Source organism: Alligator sinensis, unplaced genomic scaffold (assembly GCF_000455745.1).
Source record: "Alligator sinensis unplaced genomic scaffold, ASM45574v1 scaffold442_1, whole genome shotgun sequence".
Lineage (NCBI taxonomy): Eukaryota > Metazoa > Chordata > Crocodylia > Alligatoridae > Alligator > Alligator sinensis.
In genome coordinates this window covers 1,038,609-1,060,636 of record NW_005841829.1, presented here as the reverse complement: position 1 = coordinate 1,060,636, position 22,028 = coordinate 1,038,609, and positions in this window count along the sequence as shown.

Genomic DNA, 22,028 nt, shown 5'->3' with positions numbered 1-22,028 from the left:
CAAACTTTCTCTTGTATTTTAATTATTAACTTGATATCTAAAAATCTATCATTTTTGGCAGTTTCCTGGATTCAGAGTGATGGGTGAAGACATTTAAGGCCTGTCCATCTAGAGATCACAACCTAGGAAGATATGGAATATCTACCAATTTCTACCAGTAATTTGGTATTTTGCTTTAAATAAAGGCTAGGTACAGACATTATGCATAAATTAGTATTAGTTATTGGAAAGAAGTCTAGATCTGTAACAGAACAGAAATTCAGCACACATAGACCACTTAAAAATGGTGGAACCCAGTCTAAGATAGATCTGGATAGATATACGGTAAAATCCCCATTATCCAGCATGAGTGGGTAATCCAGCTGGGTGCCGGTAATATAAAAATACCGGTTATCTAGAAATATTGAAGCTGGAGCTGGGGGCTTGCACGCGGCGGTGGTACAGCGTGGTGGATGATGGGGGTGGTGGCAGTGCAGGGTGGTAGATGGCAGTGGTGTGGCAGCAGAGCGGGGTGGTTGCACACAACAGCAGTATAGAGTGGTGGATGGCAGCAGCAAGGCAGCGGTGGCAGGGTGCTGGTTAATAGACTATTCCAGCTAATAGAATGCCAGAAAACAGAGATTTTACTGTGGTATCAGATTGAAATGATTTAGTCTTGACTAGTCTTGACCAGGGCCAATGTGGTTCCCATTTTCAAGAAAGGGAAGGAGGACCCAGGAAACTATAGGCCAGTTAGTCTTACCTCGATCCTGGGTAAGCTTTTTGAGAGAATTATCATGGTGCATGTCTGCAAGGGGACAGCAGGGGAGGTTATGCTTAGGGGCAACCAACATGGGTTCATTAGAGGCAGGTCCCGTCAGACCAACCTGGTGGCCTTCTATGACCAGGTCATAAAATCCTTAGACGCAGGTGTCGCAGTGGACATAGTCTTTCTGGACTTTAGGAAGGCCTTTGACACTCTCTCTCACCCCATTCTCATTAAAAAACTAGGAGACTATGGCATTGATACCTACACAGTCAGATGGGTCACTAGTTGGCTGGAGGGCCACACCCAGAGAGTGGTGGTGGATGGGTCTTATTCGACCTGGAGGGATGTGGACAGTGGGATTCCGGAGGGCTCTGTCCTTGGGCCTGCACTGTTCAACATCTTCATCAGTGACTTGGATGGGGGTGCAAAAAGTACCCTGTTCAAATCTGCAGATGACACTAAGATGTGGGGACAAGTGGGCATGCTAGAAGGGAGGAATAGGCTACAATCAGTTCTAGACAGGTTACAAGGGTGGGCGGATGAGAACAGGATGGGTTTCAACACTGACAAGTGCAAGGTACTGCACCTGGGGAGGAAGAACCAGCAGCACACCTACAGACTGGGGAACTCCCTTCTCATTAGTGCAGGGGCAGAAAAGGATCTTGGAGTCATTATTGAGGCCAAAATGAACATGGGCCGACAGTGTGGCGGTGTGGTCAGGAAGGCTAACCGCACCTTGTCATGCATCCACAGATGCATCTCAAGCAGGTCCAAGGTGGTGATCCTCCCACTCTACGCGACACTGGTCAGGCCGCAGTTGGAGTACTGTGTCCAGTTCTGGGCGCCGCACTTCAGGAGGGATGTGGACAACATGGAGAGGGTCCAGAGGAGGGCCACTCGCATGATCAGGGGTCAGCAGGGCAGGCCCTACGAGAAGCTAAGGGACCTGAACCTGCTCAGCCTCCACAAGAGAAGGCTGAGGGGGGATCTAGCGGCCATTTTCAAACTAGTCAGGGGGGACCAGCAGGCATTGGGAGAGTCCTGTTCCCCTGAGCACTCCCAGGAGTGACAAGAAGTAACGGTCACAAGCTAGCAGAGGGTAGATACAGGCTAGATATCAGGAGGCACTATTTCACTGTCAGGGTGGCTAGGATCTGGAATCAGCTTCCAAGAGAAGTGGTGCTGGCTCCTACCCTGGGGGTCTTTAAAAGGAGGCTGGATGAATACCTTGCTGGGGTCGTTTGACCCCAGTACTCTGTCCTGCCATGGCAGGGGGTCGGACTGGATGATCTGCTCAGGTCCCTTCTGACCCTACCAACTATGAAACTATGAAGTCTATCAAACTTCTGTACCAGATCTGCACTTAACTCAAGTTAGGTTGCAGTCCCCCTGTATCTCAGGCCACTTTGTGGGGCCCTGCTAAGTCTCACTCACAGGTTGGTGTGCTAGTCTGCTGTGACTGACTGCTGGGCTGGCCCTACCACCAGGCTATCACAGAGACAGCCAGGAAAGCCTCTGTCCCCAGCCCAGATTCCTGCCTGTGGCTGTCAGTGGTGGCTGCGTGGCAGGGGTGGTAAGTAGAGACCTCCTTGCTGCACAGGCCCCCCTCAGCTGTGCTTGCTTGGGTCTGGGGCAGCCATGTGTTGTGTGGGCCTCCACTTCCCCCACCCCCTCACCACTGATTGGTTCAGCTGGCAACCACATGTGGGTTTCAGCCCTGGCTCCTGCCTGCCCCTGTCAACTGAGCCCAGCAGCAATGGGGTGGAGGGAGTGAAGCCCCTCAGCCATGTGGACATCTCTAACTGTGCTTGCTTATGTCTGGGGGGCTGGGACCAGTGAGGGACCTCTGCTCCCTTGCAAGGCACTGCACAGCTCTCAGCCCCAGCCCTTGTCTAACCCTATCATCCAAGCCAGGCAGTGGCAGGGGACAGTGGAGGGCCAAGGCCATGGGGTCAACCCCCCCAGACTTGAACAAGCACAACTGGGGGGGTATGCATGGTGGGGGGCCTCTGATCTGCTGCCCCTCCAGTGCTGTGCAGCTCAGCTGTCTGGGGCAGGCAGGAGCTGGTTGCTGAAAGCCATATGCAGCTGTCAGCTGCGCTGGGCAAAAGCAGCAGCATGGGGGAGTAGAGGCCCCCCACCTTGTGGGCCCCCAGCTGTGCTTCTTCAAGTTGGGGGGGGGGGCTGGGGCAATAGTAGCGGCATAGGGGAGTAGAGGTCCCCCACCATGTGGACCCCCAACTGTGCTTCCTCAAGTCTAGGGGGGGCTGGGGCCAGACTCGTGGGACAGGGGCCTCCACTGCCCTCCCATCCTACCACTGCCTGGCTTGACTGACTGGGCAAGCAAGAGCTAGAGCTAAGAGCTGGGCCCTGGGCCCCAGACCCAATCAAGCACAGTTGTGGGGGGGTTCTCCCCTGCTGCTGCTGACAGTGAGACACTGGAGAGGGAGGGCTGGGGCCTGGGAGAGAGGCCTCACTGGGAGGCATATGGGAGTGCCACCCCCCCACCTTCTGGCCTTGGCTAGTGCAGGCATCTGCATGTGCCCCCCACCCCAAGGGTGAACACGTGTTCTGTTCACTTGTTATCCAATATATGCTGGTTAAAGAAATCCTTGTAGGTTTACTTGATTCTGCCTCAGGCTTTTTGAATGTCTCTACCTAGCCAAAGTGTTCCAGAGATGCTGATACTGCTTACACAGTAACCTAAATGTTGTCATCTGCCTCATTCACAAGTATTCTATAGAAGAGTATATATCAACATGAGACCAAATCTACTTTCACTCTATGACAGATGGGAAAAGCTCAGATAAGGTTATTGCTAATCTTCTTCATTTCCTTTATTGAACTGCTTGAAACCTGTGATGAACTTTTCAGGACACTTGAGCCTGTCCAGCAGAGTCTAAAGGCTGGACTGATGGACAATATCAGAGGCTTTCTTGAGGCCAATGAAGTCTATAATGAAATAAAATTCTTTTCACAGCATTTCTCTTTGATCTGTTGTGCAACAAAAATCATATCTGCCATCTTCTGACTCATTCAAAAGCTGCTCTGAGACTCTGAGAGTTTGCCCCATGAATATATACAATAGCAATCAGTTAAGCAATATCCAAGCCAGTATTTTACCAACAGTTGCTAACAAGAACTTCTCCAACTTCTGCTCTCTGTTAAATCTCCTTTTCCATTCTAGATCATTCCATTGTAGTGTAGTGTACTGCATTTAAGCATTTGAATATTGATAATAATTCATCTAAGAAAATAAAAGATAAAATATTAATGATTGGTAAGCAGATTCCAATCTCAAAGTATATATTTTATTCAAGAATTTCTTCCATTTTATATAAAGCAGCAGCAGAAACAAAAATAGCTCCAATTTTTAAAACTCTGAGGTCTTTTTTAATTGCTTCTGAATTCCAGGTACATTTCTAGTTGAGCATATAAAACGTTTAAAATGCAAGATTATGGCTGGTTGAAAATTCTGTTAAAACTGTTTCTGACAGATTCTTTTTTTGGGGTGGGGGCGAGCAGGGTAAGGGAGTGAGCGAGAATGGAAAGGATAGATCATGGAAACTGTCTGAATTTCACAGACTATTTTAACACATATTGACTTTAAAAATGGAAATCTATTTATCACAAAAACAAACCCATTTGACTTTTACGTTTTCAGTTAGTTTGACAAAGAGATATTGATAAGTTCAACCCCCTCCACATACACATACAGAAAAATGTATTTTATTTTATTTTATTTTATTGTTTGCACTGTTAAAGGATGAAAAGCACAGGCATAAATACATCATCTCAAAGAACTTGTAGCTCTGAGAATATCTGTTTAAGAACATTTTAATCTTTGATATTTATGGTGAATGTGGCTCCATGAGACACTTTAAATGCATTTTGGATGCATGAATATTACTACTTTAATTATCAGATTAACTGAAAAATCATTTTAGAAACCTACAGGAAGTATCAGACTATTCAGTCTCTTTGTGATAAATAATTGTTGCTGTCAATAGATCAATTAAAATTTAAAAACAAAAAGGGGAAGATTACTAATTGAGCTGTCTTCCAAGGAAGAAATACTTTAGTTAACTTGACATACCGAGGTTAATTTGCAAAATCAATACTTGGGAGATTGATCACCACCCTTCTGAATCAAAATAGCTACATTCTGCTCAATTTCTGTGCTGCCACACAATTGATCTGAGGAGAATGCAAGGAAGTGTGGCTTAGTGTGTAGCTTATGATAGAGCTAACCAGATTTAGCTGGCTCTCAAGTGCTTTGACCACTGGAGTATTGTTGGAAAAAGGCATTTTTAGGGGTCCTCCTTCACCTCTGTTGACCTGTATGAATGATCTTAGCTTCAACAGTTACTCAACTTGTTTTTTTTCTCTATGTAAGAAATCATGGACTTTATTAAGGTCCCGTCAGAATTAGTCAACAACAGAGTAGGTGAGTTAAATGCCTATATCACTCATTTGGACCACTTCTAATCAAGTACAGGAGCCCATATCATGTTGCCCAGGGATAAAGTTGCCCAGGGATCTTTTCAGAACAAAATGTAGAGACATAAAAATGTTTGTGTCTTAGTAGTCTCCTGGCTCTTGTGTGAGGTGGAATTAGATTGTGCTTAGAGATTTAAATACCTAAGGACACCTATGCATGAGCAGTGAGGCCACCCTGACATGCTGTAATTACAGTGCATCAGAGCACACTCGATTAATTGAAGCATAATTACCATGCTCCAGCAGATTTCAGCATCTTGTGTATTAGTGTCCCCATACTGAAAAATGGTGGTGGGGGTGCTTTAACTAAAGCTTGTTTGATGAATTAGTTAAAGCACCCCCTCTGCCATTTTTCACCATGTGGACACTGATACATGAGACCTCTGGGCAGCCCTCAGAGCCACTCTAATTAATGCACCTCCCCTCCACCCACTCCTGGAGCACATTTAGAAATGTCCTAAATGTCTTAAAGGAAGACTAATGTATGTGCTGTATGTATATGATGGGCCATATCCAAATAAAAAGTAAAAACTGATTTTGGTAGTACCCAGTACATTGATTTCCAAATCATTTGAATATTATGGCATTTGAATCTATACCATTGCATATATTCGTTTATTCTGAATTTATTTCATATAAAATTATATGCTTTTAAATGCTTTGTGTTATTGTTTCTCACATCCAAAATATTCACATTTAGATTCCTTCTCAATACAATATTTTCTGTTGATATCTATGGTTACATAAAAATCAATTGCAAACCAATTTTAAACTCAGCATGGACTCCCTTGTGGAGAGACAAAGGTAAGGGTAGATAAGCAAGATAACAATTTTTTAAAGGGACTAGCCTTTGGAAGGTAATAAAGCCTCATACTACTGACTAATTTCAAAGCATTCCTAATATTTCTATTTGTAAAAAAGACAGATCTCTGGAGGGAAACACCTTGATATACTAATAGATTTTATTATGGAAGGCTTCTTCTCATGTAATGACTATTTAGTATGATTCAAGTTCCTTTGTCCAGTTTTTAGATTTTTCTATGCAACATTTTCTTTCCTATTTTAGGCCTCAAACATTTACATTTACAAGAATAGCCTAAAAATTCTGCTATTATTTTTTTACTATCCCCCATAATGGAAGGAAGGGTCATAAGAGAAAGTTGCTGATAGAAGGGGGTGGATGTAACAGTTCTGAACTTTGCTCTCCAAATAATAGCTGAACATGAAAAATGTACTGGAAATAACCTTTGGATCCACATTCCCAACTTAATATTCAGTTGAACTGTGGAAAGGGAAGGCTAAACCATTAAAAAAAAATCTGGTTCATCTTGGGACAGCCACAAGTTAGAGCAGCCTAGAGTGTATTCATCCTCATTCAGATGCTAGTACATTGCCCTAGACCAGGGGTGGGCAAAATCTGGCCCAAGGACTGAATCCAGCGCACCAGGCAATTTCATCTGGCCTGTGGAGCCCGCCAACAATTTGTGCCCCGCTCAGCCCTTCTGCCCATGAGGGTGGGAGTGAGGTGGTCACGTGTACACACAGCCCCAAACATACCCTACTGCCTTACTCCCACCCTTATGAATGAAAGGGCCCTGCCCAGTGTGCAGCTTCCACGCAGGACTGCTGCTGTTGCTTCTGCTGCTGCTGCAAGCCCCATGGACTTGCTCTACTTCCTGGTCTCTTGCTGGCTCTGGGCAGCAGGTAGGGAAGCAGAAGGGGTGGGGCTGCAGCTGGGCAAGAGTACGGAGCTTGGGGCTGGGGCTGGTGGCAGTGCGGAGCCCAGGCTCAAGAGAGCAGCAGCATTGCAAAGCTTGGTTAGGCAGCATGTAAGACACTTCCCCACCCTTCCTCACACACCCATTCCCTGTCCCCAGAACCCCCAACATATACACAAAGCTCCCCACCCCCCCACATCCTACCACATGTGCACACCCACACCCCACCACACACACACACATACACGCACCACATACCTCACATACCACCCCCCCACCCCCCACCCCCACCACACAACATACAAAACTAAGAATTTATTCTTGTGCTATTATGCAATTACCTCTATATACAGTATGCAAACACAAACCATGATAAAAATGTATTTTGTAATAACATTAATATAAGTTATAGTAGGTGTTTGCTTTTTACTGTATAATTTGTTTTTTTCCCCTGGTTCTAAGATGGCAACCCCCCACCTCCCAAAGGAGTATTTGGGGGGGAGGGGATATACAAGGGGCGGGACTTCTGGTGGCAAAGGTCAGGGGTTAGGACTTCCTGTCCCAAGATGGAGACAAGGGGGTGGGGCAACTGTCAAGGAGTGGGGCTACCCATGTGGCCCTCAATAGCTCACCCAAACTCATTAAGTGGTCCTCCACCCAAAATAATTGCCTGCCCCTGCCCTAGACTGTCTATGACACACTGTACTTTGGTCCTGGTCTGAATGGCCACCTATATACAGGCCCAGTGCCTGCTCTGTAGTGTTCTATTTAGAATGCATTGGAGCACTTAATTAATCAAGTCTGCTGGAGCATGCTAATTAGCAAGTTCCAGCAATCTCCGCATCATGTGTATTCAGCCTCCCTGTGCTTCAAAATGGTGGTAGGAGTGCTTTAACTAAATCTCATCAAATGAGCTTTAGTTAAGGTGCCCCTGCCACCATTTTGAAATGTGGGATGCTGAATATACAAGATACTGGAAGCTCTTAAATTAGAGTGGCTCTTGAGAGCTACCCTAATTAAAGCACCCCCTTCCACCCATCCCAGAGCATGTGTCCAGATACCCAATATGGCCTCTTTTATTCCCAGCATTAGAGGTTAGGAGAAACAGATGGTATAGAGCCTGCTCCAATAACCAATTAGTGTGACTCTCCAGCTTCTTTGCACTGCTCAAAAACACAAAGAAGACTGAAATGTTAGGCATTTGAAGCTCCCTTTCAAGCTGAACCTTGTGTCAGCAGAACTTCTTCAACTTCAGAGTAAAACTTTATTTGTCAAGGCCACCAATATTACGCTATACCAAGTACTTATAATTGCTTTTTTTGGAAACCTCTGGTTATACCCTTGTGACAGAGAGTTGGTGGACAGTTACAGTATAAGTAACTTGATATTTTAACTATGTGTAGTCAATGATAAGCCTCTTGAAATAATTCCTTGTCTTTATTAACTAACTATGGTAAGGCAGAAGTGCTGTCATGCTGTGATGACATAAGGATGTATTAGAAAAGAGATAACCAGGAACACGGTAGCATAACAGGGATAACAGGGGCAACATCCCCAAGCACTTACTTAGAATGGGGTACAAGAATGACAGCTGTTACTACTTTCAGCCCAGCTGCTGCTGTTGCCACAGCTGGCCTAAACCCTGGTTCTGCTCCTGTTATAGTTTCCCTCTGAAGGAACATTTTGAGTGCTCTGGAAGGAGTTAGAAGCAATGATCCAAAGGAGTGGTTTTCAACCTGTGGTCTCCTGGGGCTCCATGGACTATGTCTAAGGGATCCATGAAAAGTGACTATGATCAGTCAAAAGTATGTGCATACCCACACTTACAATTCAAAGGGGTCCACATCTCCATTCAAAATTTTTAGGCAGCTATAAATGAAAAAAAACACCACATTTAAAACCACTGATCTAAAGGATCATGGATGACGGACCTCTACCTTTACCAGGCCTCACAAAAGGTGCTGTGATTACTTCCTTAATATACTGTATTTTGTAACCTAATCATGTATTGCTTAACTGCTTAAAACTATAACTGATTTTTTTTAGAAACAGTTAAGTTCACTTGGTCCTCTGAAATCTCTCCTCAATTCCCTCAGCTTCAGAGTTTGAAAAAGAAAAGCAATTATAAATTTGGTCTTATGACTTCTTATTGATTTCAAAGATTTTCTTAGGCTTACCAGTCATTGAACACAGCACCTCTGCACATCATATGGCAATTGTATCATATGAATAAATGTGGGTTTTTTTGTAAAAGGAGAAATTGTGTTAACTATTTTTATAATACGACTAAAATGGGTTTTTGCAAGGAGAATAACGCTTTCTATGAAAAGTAAAAGGATAAGAAAGCCCCACAAATTAGACTGCCACATACAAAATACATTTTACAGTTAATACTATTGAAAAGTGCTTCAGCACTGCAGCAGATCAGTAAAATGTATACTGTTATGGGCCACACAGTTATAAACAGTCTGAAGACTGTCATAAAAATGGCCAAAGTTTCTACTATTTCCCATTTTCCTTATTACCATTGTCACCAGAATAGAATCAAGCTGTGCCCTTATCAATTCTTATTATGATCTTTGTTACAGGTATGAAGGATCTGAATGTTAATGTCCAATAGAGTCTGGGAAAGATGGCAGTCTACCATTCTGCTTTAACCTTTTCCACATTACATGTTTGATTGGTTCATCAAGCTTGTGCTTTCTGACACGTGCAGCTGAGGTTGTAAAAGGTGATAATGGACGTGGCCATCCAGTCTAACCAATGAACTGCAGAAAGGTCAAAGACATGTATTTTTATGAATGTTCCAGGGATCGAAATAGTAATTCCCATTTGGATGATGAACAGTGAAATAAACAGTTATGGGTACTATTGTAGACCAAACAACAACAGAAGACATGCTGGTGAATGTGAACATTTTATGGAAATTTGGCATATCAGATGGCATTAATTATAAATTAAAATGGTACCGTTTACAGAGGACCCGTTTTCTATTCCGACCAACTCACTATCAGATGGTCCTAGCCCTTACTGGATTGCAAAGAGGAGTAAAAGGGTGTAAGACACTTCCTCTTATACTCTCATGCATTGCACTATAGATTGAGACTACAGCCATAGTAATAAGATCAAGAACTCCATTCTTTGTGAGTCTCTCTGAAAAGTGGAAGAAATCTTAGTCCCTTCCCTGCTTATCCTACTTTCTGGCAGGGCACAAAGAGTGCATTAAACTGACCTAAGGGGGAAAAAAGGAAGTAAAGCAACTTAGGGAAGGTGCTGAGTAGCAACTATCTGAATTCCAATTTTTTATTTCATCCACTGATGGGTTACTAAAATAATGTAATACATATTAAACAGAATACAAACTGTTAATTATATCACTGATCAAAATTTTCCAGTAGAATACAAATTTCTGTGGAAAACACTCTTCCTCAAGAATTTCCAATATTGTCCAATGGCTTTCAGATATGATGTTTTACAACAAAAATGTTTATGTAGGAATAATTATTTCATAATAGGACTTAATTAGTTATACCGTAGAGTAGCTTAGTGTATCACCCAGAAACTAGAAGTAGTGCAAAATTCAGTCTGCTGTGAAGTGTGGGAAGCAAAGCATACGAATCCATTGATCCATGATTAAATCAGCATTGCATCTGCAGCTACAGCCATTTTAAGTTCATGGTCTTTAGTTATGCAGTCTTAAATAGAATAAGACCTAGTGATGCCAGAGACTATTAAACCTTACCTTGGCCTCTGTTTTTAATGGGGATTCAAGGTCTGATGTAGCTTCTGAATCATGGATATAGAGTATCATGTTTCCACATGGATGAAGGGTATGATGTTTTAACTACAGATCCTGTAGCTTTGGAACTCTATGTTGTCAGGAAAGCTATACCCAAGCTTTCAAGGATCACTTTAAGGTATTTGTTTTTCCTGAAGACTTTCTATGAAACTAAGGGAGCAGCCTGGAATCCAAATATTATGACAGACAGAGTTTTTATGTAAGAAGAGATTTTCTTTACTAAAATGAATTGAAGGTATACAGTGAAATCAAGATATTGAATGTGATGACTGTTACATAATAATAGTAAACAATGACAATTAAAATAAAATGTAATGGGCAGAATTACAATGCTGTAGTTTGGTAACACTAGCTGCATCTACACATGCTGTTAACTGAGGAGCAGACTATTTAGCTGAAGAGTAAAGTATCACCATCTACATGTGTAATACTAGTAGGCTGCAGTAATATAATTAACCACCTAATTAACTGTAAGTAATTAACTGTGATTAAACACATGCATAGATACTGACCATGGGCATAAATTGTGCTTGGTCAGTCCAGCCAGCAGGAGGCCAGACTACTGCTTGCCACTAAGCCACATGGCTGCAGACTTTCAGCACCTTTGTGCCCCAGCAAGGCCCTCCACTGCCCGATGCTGCCACCCAGAGTCTGGAGCAGAGGAGGGCAGGGGAGGCCCTGGCATAAACTGCTCTATCCCAGCTCAAAAGCACGTACAGATGCTATGCCTAGGATTAGTTTACTTCAGCTCATACAGCTCCAGTTATTGCACTTTTAGATGCATCCAGTGGCCGCGTCAGATGAGCACAGACATTTGGATCCCTGGGGACAACTAGGAGCAGGCCACCTTGTGTCACTGCTAGTTGTCCCCAGGGAATGCCCATGCCATGCGCCCTCTGGCGTGCAGCAGGCTACCTTGGCTGGGGTAGGGGAGGCTGGGGCCAGCAACTGTGCTGGGCCTAGCAGCTTTACCTGGGGTCCTGAGGGCCAGGGAAGCTGGAGCCATGTCACTCCTTGGAGCTTGGCCAGCAGCTGGAGTGTGGCTTAAGCAAGTACTGAAGCAGTACTAAGCGAGTACTAAATGACTGCAGTATCTTGTGTTACTGCGCAATCCCATCACTGCATGGTTATTTTTAGCTGCTCATGTGCAGTAGCATCGTCATCATGGTTCATGCCTAGGGATGCTACTTCACGGTAGAAATGAGCTGTGGTGCGGTAGCTCATTGCTATGGTGACTTAGGATCTCTTGTAGATGTGCTGAGTGGGTCCACACTGAGAGCTGTCAGGCTTAAGCCTGGTGGCCCTCCTTTTAGTATGGAGCTGTTGTGTCACTTTCAGTGAGACCAGAAATCTCCGGGGAAGCAGCTTGGTCTTGTAGAGGTACAACAGCTCTGTGCTGAGAGCAGGGCTGCTAGGGCTTAAACCTGACAGCCCCACTCTTAATGTGGAGCCACTGGGTGCTTGTACATGTGACAGGGGTTTAGTCCTCAGTGTTTTATTTGATGCCTCCTAAATTGAACTGGAGGGTCATAGGATAAACACTGAGGACTAAACTGTCAATTTTTCCATCACATTATGACAAGGGGCCCGATCCTTTTTTTTCTCCTGTTGGAGCCAGAGCCTTCCTGCAGCTGGGGGCAAGCTGCTGGTGGACCAAGCAGCCCTGAACTGTGGAGGGCCCCGGGTCTTTCCTCCATGGTGGCAATGCTTCCTGAGGCTACCCAGGTGGACTGCTAGTAGGCTGGGTGCTGCTCCAGCTCGGAGGCAGCACCTGACCTGGTCCAACTCTTCCTGGCCCATAAGTAGCACCTGGCCCTCTAGCAGCCCACCAAGGTGGCCCCAGGGAGTGCTTGCCACTTTGGAGGAAAGGACCGGGGCTCCCAAGCACTCAGGGGCTGCTTGGCCTCCTTGCAGCTCACTCCCAAGCCATGGGAGAGGTGGGAAGGCTCAACTGAAAAAAAAAAAAGAAGAAGAATCACTGCTTCTACCCTTCTGCAGGCTCCTGTGGCCAGCAGGAAACCTGGGGCCACCCGGGAACAGGCTGGCTTCTCCCTGGGCAGTGTGAAAAGGTGGCAGAAGGGCATCTGGCTGTGCTGGCAGCCAGAGAAGGCAGCAGGGATGGCACATTGGGTGTGGAGGCTGCCCAGGCAGGCTGCAAGCTGGCCAGGTGGTGCCTCAGCTTGGAGGCACCCAATCCAACCATTCCTCAAGCCTGGCCAGGCTTGCAGCACCCTGTGAAATGTCCCTTCCACCTTCTCCTTGAAAATGTTATATGAAAATAAGATAAAATCAGGCAGCAATTATTGGGACCTTATTTTTAATATAAAAAGATCTAATTTTCAGATCAGTGTTGTGATTCTGGAGGTCATACCAGATTTTGAATGCTCAGGTTCAGCAATGAGATGCAAGTAATATGAAACAAAACAAAGACGGGTGACTCAAGTCATGTTGCTGGGATGTCCTACTTCTAACTCAAGGGCAGCACATTTATTTGCCTAAAGGCTGCTTCTGATAACACTTGCTCCACTGGATAACAGGGGGTATAATCTATACTTGGTAGACTATATCCCCTTGTCTTTCAATCAGAGGTGTATCAGGGTAGCTTTTTGCCCTGAACGGATACAAACACCCAGGGAAGTGTGTGCTGCTGCAGTGCAGATGGTGGCAGTGACTTTTCTCTGCCTGCTTCCAGCAAGGGAAGCACCAATGGCAGCTGTCCCACCTCAGTTATGCTACCGCTTGTAATTCACCTCTTAGTGATCACTCACATGTTAGGAGGAATTCTTCAATATCACTTGTACAAGGCAAATAGTGAACATGAAAAGACCCTATAGTTTCATTCTTGTTTTGTTTTAAAGTGATGCTGTCACATTTCCCCATCACGTTAATCATAAACAGCTACTATTTTTAAACACTATTCATTTGGTTAGTCTCTGGCCATTTTTACACATGCTCCGGAAGGTGCGGGGGAAGAAGGGGGCACTTTAATTAGCGAGTGCTTTTAATTAGAAGTGCCCTAACATCATGTGTATCAGCATCCCCCATGCTGAAAAATGACAGTGGGGCACTTTGAACTAAAGCTCATCAAATGAGCTTTTTTTCAAAGCCCCCAACAGCCATTTTTCAGTTCGGGGATGCTAATACACGTGACATCAGAGTCTGCTGGAGCACGTTTATTTCCACGCTCCAAAAGACTCGATTAATCAAGTCTGCTCTGACACTGGATTTCCAGCGTGTCAGAGCTGGCTCCCTGCACATCTATAGGAGCCCATTGTGCCTATAGATCTGACTTACTTCTGGTTCTCTCAATGCTATTTATTCTTCTGACTAATTAACAAGTGAGATCATAAGTTACTTGAGGTGCCACTTCATTGGCATGGTGTTCGGACTTATGTTTATGACACCACTTTAGACTATTCATGGTATCTGTATCAGGCTTCTTCAATGATGTGAAAGTCAAGATTTATGGTGGGAGCTGACAAGTGCACTTCAAAACAGACATAAAAGAGTTGCATTTGGTCCATTTTGTAACAAAATGGTCAGTTGCTGAGCACAAAGGTTAACAAGTACTGGAAGTACTAAGTCTGATTTAAATGGAAGGGGCCTAAGCTTTTTCTTGACATCACATTTTAATTTTTATAGTGTTTTCATATCACACTTTGGAATTTTTCCTTCCTTTAAATTATTTTTTCAAGCGAACATGTGGGAGGATAATCAGGATGTTTCTTTTCTCTGTTTATGTAATACTGTATTGAATTCCAGTCTATTTTTATTATCATGCATTTTCAAGATCTGGAGATATCCTAACTCTTTAAAGATTAAGCTGCTTAGAATTGGAAGTTATGCTGACTTACAGCTGTATGTTCATAAAGCTACATTCTCATTTGGTTCTATCATGTGTTCCAAGTTATCAAAATAAGCCTGCTACAGGACAGTGAGGGGTGAATTTCAAACACTCTAGAGTTTTAATACAGCTCAGACAAAGGGAAGAATTTCATGAGAAAAAGCTTGTGAGATTTTAACTTAAATCAGAAAAAAAATGAGTCTGGTTCAGATGTCTAGTATGATATTATAAACCGGGAGTAATTCCAATTGTAGTCAAAAGATTTACATTTGTGTAAATGAGGTCAAAATCCCCTGCAAATATATCAGCACTTATTGTTTTATTTATTGTAGAACACAAGAATTCATGAGAGGAATGTGATAATTAAAATTAAAGTGAAAAGCCAAAAAAGCAAGATTTACTGAACAGGAGGGGATTGGGATTGGGTTTTGTGTAAAGCATGGTACTTATCTAATCTGGTTCACCTTAATTAAAATGTGTGAAATGCAGGCTGTTGTGTGCACAGATGGGCATATATACATATCTGTGTGTGCATATATACATATGCAGAGTTTTAGCAGAAACCTGCTGAAAATGTAATCCACTGTGATTTTACTTTCAAGTAATTTGTATAATTTGTTTACATTTATTCATAGTGTGAAAAGCTTGCTTTTTCCATTCACTATCTTAGAATGAAACTGTAATAAATAATAATGTAAGCTAATGTTTAATGCTAAGCATGAAAATAACCAGGATTCTTTAAAACAAACAAACAAACAAACAAACAAACAAACAAACGAACAAACAAACACTGTAACAAAAAGAAGTCAAAATAATGGAAAGTGTTTATAACCGAAAACTTTGCAGTCAGAAAAAAGAAGCATTGAAGGAATAAGATATTAGGCTAACAGCATCAATAATGTGAACTAACTACCATAATATTTTGGATATCTCTTGTCTATTGTCATAAGGGGGAAAACCAAAGGATTTCCTGTAATTTATCAGCTCTGATGTTGTGATCATTGCTATGCTCCGTATAGGCAGCACTTGAGATACAACACTACCACAAGAGATCTTTCTTACTTTCAAGTAAGTGGTCTTTGTGATGGAGACAAAGAAGATTCCATAGTAACTAGTAGGGCTGTCCGAAACGGCACTGTTCCATTTCGACTAGAGTTTTGAGGTTTTGATGCAACAGGATTTTGTTTTGAATTTCATTTCGAGTTGAAACAGCTGTTCCGTTTCACTTCATCGAAATGATGAGGTTGTTTTGATACTGTTTCGATGGTTTGCCCATTCGCTATAATGGGGAAGCTCAAAACAGACTCTCTCATCTGGCAGGCAGATCAAGGCCCAACCCTGGGAGGGCTGCCAGGGCTGTGCCAGTCCTTCTGGGACTGAGGGCTTCCAATTTGCCTGCCAGATCAGGGAGGGAAGTCAATGCTGCCACCTTGGACTGGGGAAGAGAACTGAGCCCGATTGCTCAGTTCCCCTCCCAGTGCTAGATCGGGCTGGGGAAAGGAAGTCAGCCCAGCTTGGCTGAGTTCCCATCCTCAGTGCTATGATTGGGCTGGGGATGGGAAGTCAGCCCAGCTGGGCTGAGTTTTGTTTCTCCAGCACAATGGTCATGCTGGGTTTGGGAATTCAGCCCAACTGGGCTGAGTTGCCTTTCTCATCCCAAATATAGGGCTGGGGAGGGGAACTGAGCCAAGGCTCAGTTCCCTTCCCCTGTGCTGTGATCAGCTTCCTACCTGAGCTGCGGGAGGCAGGGAGAGCCAGGGCTGTGCTCCCTACCTGCCTGAGTCTGGAGCCATTGGGAGCGCAGCCCTGGTTCTCCCCTGTCTCCCACCACCTGGCTGTTGGCTGCTTTGAAACTCAAAACATTTAAAAACTTTTGAAACATTTCAACTAGCCTCATTTTGTTTCAAAGCTGTTTCAAAGCCCTTCATTTTATTTCAATTTCGCTGTTTCAAGCTCAAAATGAGTTGAAACAGTGTCAAAATGAAATGGGCGGCAAAATTTCACACAGCCCTAATAGCTAAAAGCAGGATGAGTTGTTTTACACAGGCCCCTGATACACATTATATTTATTATGAAATTAACTGGTTAATTTCATAATAAATGTATGCATGCTACATGGGCAAAGTGATTATCCTACAATAAAAATGGCCAATGAGCTACAAAGTTGTTGCTTGAAAGATGAAGAACATAATCTACAAAGCATTAATTTGAACATGTGACAATTGACCAAGCTTGCCTGTATCCCAGAGTACTCAACTCTCTCTCCCTTGCACCAACCTTCCTGCAAGGGGGACTCTCTGTGACATATGCGTAACACTGCTGCCCTACTGTACAGTAGCAGGCGATGTCATGTCTCAATACCCATCTCTTTTTTCAACCAGCCTTCAAGGCTGTTACTTTAAGAAGCCATTATCACCACTTTGGGTGTAGACAGAGGAGTACCTCCTCATTGCAACTCATACTGCTTTGCAGGAAGGACTGTGAGTTGCAACAATCCCCTAGACCCAACACAAGTTCAGTATTGGGTTTGGTTGCTGGGGATTCCAGCTGCTTTTTGCCAGCCTATGGACCAGCCTGTGCTTGCTAGCCCAGATGCCATTTTCAGAATGGGAGGGGGGACAGGGAGCAGAGGGAGCTCATTCATGAGGTTTCCTAACTGGTGCTGGAGCAGCATGGTGGATTGCAGCCCTCTCACTTTGACGGGCTCCAATTCATTCACCCTGTCTTTCAGTGAGGATTGAAAAAACTCCAGAAAAGATTCCCTTTCTCCCCTCCCATTATTGAAAACAGCAGTAGTCTGGGAGCTCCACAGACACAAGTTATAGAATGTGATCTGTTTTGGAGCACGTTCAGATTTTCACAGGGTTGGACCCTTTTAAAGCATTCTGAAATCATGCACTTCTGGTTGGTCATGGCTGTAGGCTGCTTTCTGATGCCATATTAGGCAAAAATTGTTACTTCTGTCTGTGCTCGTTGTGAGACCCAGAGTGTAAACAAACAGTCAAGTGACATGTTTTACTTATCCCACACAAGAAGAGATGGGGGAGGGAATTTGTTCAGAAACCTGCTGGCAGGAAAAGCACTTACACAAAACCATCTCATAAGGACCCTGGAAAGCTTGTCATGTCTGCCCCCCTCCCCCACCATCCAGGCCCATTTCCCCCTCTCCCCCTTCATCCCACCACTTGGGCTTTGGCCCTACTTGCCCCCGGCCGCATTGGGCCCAGGCCCACTCCTGCCCTCCCTGCTGCACTGTTGCCGTGTTGGGCCAGGCCCACTCCTTCCTCCCCCACAGCCACATCAGGCCTGGGCCCACTCTTCCCTCCTGCTCCCACCATGTCAGGCCCAGGGCCTTGGGCCCAAGGCCACTCCTTCCCTCCCCCACACTGCCACTCAGGGTCTGGGTCCACTCCACCCACTGCCGCCACCGCTTCCAAGGAGCGGGGTGGGGGAGGGTTGGACCAGTGCCACTGGCCTCCCCTTAACCCTCTGCTCCCGCTCTGTTCCTGCCATCATAGCAGCACTCAAGCACTGCCTCCTATCCAGAATGCTCTTGGAGCACTCAGACAACAAATCAGAGTGTGAATAACGTGTTATGGACAGACAGACTAAGGATTTTATAATATTAGAATCCTGCTGGTTACAATCAAAGTAGTCAAGACCTACTTTGAGACAAATAAGGTGAGATGGCAATTAAAATCCACAAGGCCAAGAAGGATTAATTTAATTGATGGAGCAAAGGAAGAAATGTCAAGAATGAAGAATGTCATAGAATGAAGCAAGCTGCTCCAAAGATCATTCTAAAATGACTTCACCTTTGCATATTAAAACTGTTTGTGCAACAGAGTTGCAGGCTGCCTTGAAGCCTAAGCCCAACATCGTCCCTAATTATACTTCACAATGTAGTCCTATGTGTACTACCTATAGATTAAAAAGATATTCTTTGGTGACATAGTCTGTTTTCATATTACCCGCTAGAGAACAACTGAACCAGAAGGGCTGGATGTAAAAGTAGGATCTCTAAGTGTCAGCTTACATTAAGTGTTTGTCTTCTAAATTCTTTTTTTTTATATATATTTTTGAAAATCCAGGTTTCCTAAATCTTTAAAAATAATACAAAAATTAAAAGTAAAAGAACATCATTTTATTTTTTAGATTACACCACTAATGTGAGCTGTATTTCTGGCCTCCTTTGATAAATGGATTTATTTACTTTCAGAAGAACTCAAGTCAGAATATTTCTTGAGGACATTTCCATTTGCCGAGTAGACTGTAATCTCTCTTCCCTCCTTACAAGCCTCTCCCCCAGCCATTGTTACTGTAGCTTTTCTGTTCCTGTTGTTGAGGCTAACATCAAAAGCAGTCTGAAGGAATAATACCAACAAGTAATGTCAGAGTCTTAGTGTAAAGATAAAAGAGAAACTATCAATTGCTAGCCCTATGAGTGCTCAAGAAGTCAAAATCTGTGACTATTGCTTTCTGGAACAAGTACCACAGCTGAGGCTTTTACACTTGTCATCAAAGAACTGAAATAGAACAAAAGTATTGTCAAAGACACTTTCTAGTGTATAGCTATATATATATTGCTTTGTTTAAAGAAACATGCCTAAAAATCATGGTTCAGGTTCTCTGCTAAATTATATGAGGGTAACTATCTCTATCTCCTAAAGAATTTCCAGACGGTATTAATAATTATTCTTAAGCAAAAACTAAATTGTTATTTCCTTGGGTTTAAAAGTCAATTTGTTTTGGATGTGTTTTTGTTGTGTCTTCTACTGAATGTGTAAGTGATTGAGTTCTGCACAGAGAATTGTTCATACAAAGCACACATTTACTGTATTGGTCTGAGTATAGAGCATGCTTGAGTATTTGTTTCTTTTGCTCATATTTTTTTTAATTTCAAGATTATAATCTAATAACATTTTTAAAAAGTCAAAATCCAGATAAAATACTTTGATTTTGGGAGTAACCTTCCTTCATATTCAGTTTTTAAAAAGTGCTGTTTGCAGTTAGAATTGATACAAATTTGAAAATGCTGAAATGCTGTGAGAAATGTGATTAATTCTCTTCAAAGCTCTAATATTTGCAGAAGGTTGCTTGCAAAAAAAATGTGTGTGGCGGGGGGGTAGGGGAGTGAGTTTTAATATTGGTTTCTACGCACTGAGCACGTTTACACTGTGCATGGTTACTGTGCAGTTCCAGCAGCACATAGGTCATTTCTAACCCTACTGTGCAGTAGCAATGAACTACTGCTCTACTGCTCAGTAGCTTGTTGTTACTGTGCAGTAGCATCAGTGTTACCATTCATGCTCACCAATGCTATGTATATACTATGCTAGCAATAAGCTACGTTTCCATACCTTGTCTCTATGGCAACTTGTGTAAATGCACCCATTCATAATGAAAGTATCCTTTATGTTTATGTGATAGATAGCATTTGGAAGCTAATACAATTTGCCAGATTTATAAAGTGTTCATTGGCATATCAGAAAAATAAATTGTATTTACAGTCATATTGGACACATTTACACATGCAAGTATGTGCGCTTGCAGCAGCTCAAATAGAAGCGATGCAAATTTGAGCCAGGGCTTTTTGCCTCAGTGCACATGCCCAGACATGCACTTTGGTGTGGGGCAAATCATGCCACTTGGGGAAAAATAACCCTGCTTGTCTCCTCCTGGATCTTCAGCCAGAGGGAGCTACAGCCCAGAGCCAGCACCTGTGCTGTCCCCAGCAGTATAAAAAGCTGCCCTGTCAAGTAGCTCATGGCTACTCACTCTCAGGAGCTTCTGGGGCCCAGCCAATTGGTACTTGGGGACACTACTCCTTGTGCCAGCTGGGCTGCTGAAGCAGCCCTGAGAGGTCCCTGAACTGCTTATCCACTGCAGCAGTCTGGCAGTGGGGGCTGCTGCCTGGCTGTGACCTGCTGCCCACCTGCTAGGCTCGGATGGGGATTGCACAGCCAGTAGAGACATCTGCCCCTCTGGGCCAGCTGCTAGTGGGCTGTGGCTGCAAATATGCACCCCATCTGGGCAGCTATCGCCTGAAAGATGTTCTGGGTGTGGTGCCTTGCTTTGAACTGTCAAAGCATGTCCTCCTGGCCCCAATTGGCCAGGAGGTCAGCCACCTCCAGTTGGGTCCAAGGTGTCAGCTCTGAGCAGCCAGGGTCCTGTCACCGGCCTCCCTAGCAGGAATTCTGGTGTTCCCTATTTGAACACTGAAAAATCCCTGATAAAAAAATCCCAGAGTCATTCTGTTAATACCCTGAAATCCATGTTCCTTCACAATTAAAACAAAAGACCACTATATATATCTATATATAGATATATAGATAGATAGAGAGACAGAGAGACAGCGATCACTTGAGCAACTTTTTATTGATATATCTACAGTGTAAAAGCAATTTGTAAGCCTACCAGTGCCCCTAACATCATAATAAAGTGAATTCTAAATATGTATATGTTTTGCTGCCCCGCACGGGGACTACAGCCCCAACAGAGGCCACAATCCCCCACAGGGGTTACAGGCCCCCAATAGGGCCACAGCCCCCCAACAGGGGTTATAGACCCCCCACAGGGGCTACAGTCCCTGCAACAGGGGCCAAATGGCCCCACAGGGGCTACCATCCACCCTGCAGGGCCGACATGTGCCACCCCTGCTTGTTCCCCCAGCCCCCCAGATTGCTGCCTCACCTGTCCCAATCCCCTGCCACTTTCCCAACTCCATCCCACCACTTGGGCTTTTTCCCCACTCCCCAACTCCCCCACTGCATCAACTCTGGGCTCTGTCTTCCCCTCCCTCCCCATTGCTTCTGCCGTATTGGGCCAGACCCACTCCTCCCCTCCCTGCTCTGCTGTGTTGGGCCCAGGCCCACTCCTCCGTCCCCATTTTTAATGGTTGGGATGCTGGTGTGGGGGAACAGTGATCAGGGGGGCTCAGGGGCCTGGGTGGGGGCTGGGGCCAGGTGGGGCAGGGATCAGGGGGCTGGGGCCGGGTGGGGCAGTCATGGGGGAGGCTCAGGGGCAGGCAAAAGATGGGGCTGGGTGGAGCAGGGATCCAGGGGGCTGGGGGAGCAGGTGGGGCTGGCAGGGATCCCCCACCATGGTCCCCTCCCCCAATCCCTTGTCTGAAATGGAACCTGGGTTGAGCTCCCTGCGGCTGGCATGGGCAGGCAGCATGCTTCAGCACCAGAGCGAGGGCCAACCATAGAGATTCTCTGGCTGCTACCACAACATCTCTGTGGAGGACCCAGCCTCTGGTTGCCTCAGGTCTGGGACCATGTCCTGCTCTGCTTTTTTTCTCTGTGGGTTTTTTTGACCCCTGGATATCCAGGGGTCTAATTCTGCCACCGCTCAGCAAATCTGCAGTGCAGGGAACATTTTCTCCTTCCTGCATATGCCTCTTACAGTGTCTCAAAG